This window comes from Crocuta crocuta, unplaced genomic scaffold (genome assembly GCF_008692635.1).
Source record: "Crocuta crocuta isolate KB4526 unplaced genomic scaffold, BGI_CrCroc_1.0 scaffold943, whole genome shotgun sequence".
NCBI classification, from domain to species: Eukaryota; Metazoa; Chordata; class Mammalia; order Carnivora; family Hyaenidae; genus Crocuta; species Crocuta crocuta.
The window spans coordinates 200,991-203,476 of record NW_027528208.1 but is presented as its reverse complement, the minus strand read 5'-3'; positions in this window follow the sequence as shown (position 1 = coordinate 203,476).

Genomic DNA, 2,486 nt, shown 5'->3' with positions numbered 1-2,486 from the left:
ATGTGGGCCAAGGCCTCTGCCGACAGGTGTCTCTTTCCCTGGCCAGCCTCTAACACAGATGTGTAATGGCTCTAGGGGGGAGGAGGACTATGAGAGGAGAGAGACATTAGAATAGGCCAGGATAGACAAAGGGAGACTCTGTGTGTGTGTGTGTGTGTGTGTGTGTGTTTGAATATCCTCAATGTATCTCATCTGCCTGTACATGTTCTCAGCCACAAACACGTGTATGTAAGCTCCACCTGCGTCTTCCTAAGCAACTTGCCTGCTTGTATCTTGTGACTGTGGCCGCCTGTCCAACGCCTGCGTTTCCTTTCTGGCAACTGTGTGTTGCCACTGTCTGCTGGCACAGTTCATCTCTTTGGGGTCCTGTGTATGTTCCTTGCGTGGTTACATGTCTCCTTTGTACTGCTTATGGGTGCTATGTATGTTTGTCTTGCCTGTAGGCGTGTGTCTCCTGTGTCTGTGTGTCTTTCCTCTCTGCCACCCTATTTGTGTCTGTCTGTGGTGAGCTAGCGTAGATGTGTGTGCTCTCTGGGTGTTTCCTTCGGTGCCACTGTTTGTGTGCTCTCTGGTTCCTCTTCATGCAGTTTGAGGCGTATTTTCTGGATTTCCCCTTTGTAACGATGGTAAGTGTACTCTCTGCCTCCCTGCTCTTCCTGTTTGATACACACCCATATATGTGTTTCTTCTGATTTGATTTGTGGGACCCTGGGCCCATGTATGATGTTGTTGGCTGTAGGAAATGGTATCTGTGTGTTTTGTGTGCAGTTGTGAGTCTGTGTGCCATTTGGCTGTTGGCTGCCTGGGGTATGGCTGTTGAGTCCCCGGGTGATGATGTCCATGAGTCTGGAGGGGCTGTAAATCAGCGGAAGCGTATCGCGTGCCAGTCTGTGTTCTCTGGATGCGACGCTGAGGCTGGGGGTGATGATACCTGGAATTGTGAGTCCTCTGGTGTGGCTGTCGAGTATGTGACTGTACCACAGCCTGGGCTCCCGATGCGCAGTCTGTGCGTGTTCTTATGTCAGCCCGTATTCTCCGTGTGAGGCTGTGAGGCTGTGTGCAGGTTCGTACTTCTGTGGGTGATGGTGAGGCGGCCTCCACCTCTGAGCCCCTGGATGGAGTTGTGACCCCTGAGTGTGCCGAAGGTTCTCTCCTGCTGTGGGGGAAGTAACCGCCCCATCCCTCACCCTCCTCCGACTGCGGGTAGGGTGGGGGCATCTAGGCTAGCTTTGAAGCCCCAGCCAGCCCCTGGCCTTTCCGGGAATTCTGTGCTCCCTGTGGGGGATGGGCAGGAGGGTGAAGAGGCCCAGACAGAGGCCTCTTGTCCACCAGGGCCTCAAGCAGCCCAGTCGAGTTGGGCCTGGACCCCAAGTCCAATCCGCCTGACTCTGCAGGAGACACATGCCTCGCCTGGGACAGACATGCCTGTCACATGCTTGGATGGGAGTGAACAGACAGACCCACATAAAAGGCAGACAGACAGACAGACAGACAAACAGACAGGCAGTGGGGCTCCTCAGGGTGTGGACAGGCCCCACCCAACGCCTGGGCGGGGGTCCAGCACTTTAGGGTGTGCCTTGTTTGCAGACAGTGTACATCCACACTCCCCACCCAACCACAAATGCCCCCCTGCCTCCCTCTGGGGACCCCCAAGACCTAGGGTCCGTTTTGGCCTAGGCTAGGCTCTCTCTGAGGTCAGTCCATAGTGGCCTAGCTGTGTCTCCCTGCACCTGTCACACCGTGGCTCCCAGGTCTGTCCATCCACCCTGTCTGTCTCCTCTGCCTGAATCTGACTCTCCCTCTGCCTGTCATCATCTGTCCCTCTAGGTGTCTCCCTACCTCAACCCACTCCCTCTGTCCCCTTGTCTCTCTTTTTGCTGGTGTGTCTGTTCCCAGCCTCTGGGGATGTGTCTGGCTGTGTCCACCTGTCTGTCTACCAGTTGTGTCTCCTGTTTATTACTGGGCCTGACTGCCCGACGCCTTCCTCCAGATGCTTCTATGGGCCTACCTCCCTGTCTGTTTCTGAGTCTGTCTGTACCTCTCTTTCTCCCCACGCTGCCCCTCTGCCCATCGACCACTCCTCCACAACACGGCTGTCTTTCTGCCCTCTCTGCTGTCTGACCCTCTGTTGTGTCTCCTGCCCGCCTTTCTCTATTTGTGATCGTTTCTCTTCGGATCTCCGTCTCCCCTCTCTGCATCTTTTCTCCCTCCGTCTGGCCCGTCCCACCCCTCCGTCTATCTGATCCCTGAGTCAGTTGCCTCTGCCTGCCTGTCCTTCTCTCTAGGGGTGGATCTACCCCCTCAATCTTTCTGTCCACCTCCCCTCCCACCAAAGGCCCCACACACACCTCTATCTCTCTCCACGTGGGTGCAGGTGAAGGAGGGCGTCCTCCTCCCCCACCCCCTTTCCTCAGCCCAGAGCCAAATGGAGGGAAACTGAATTAAAATTAAAAGTTCTTCCTAGAAAAAAAAAAATAATCCTCTGG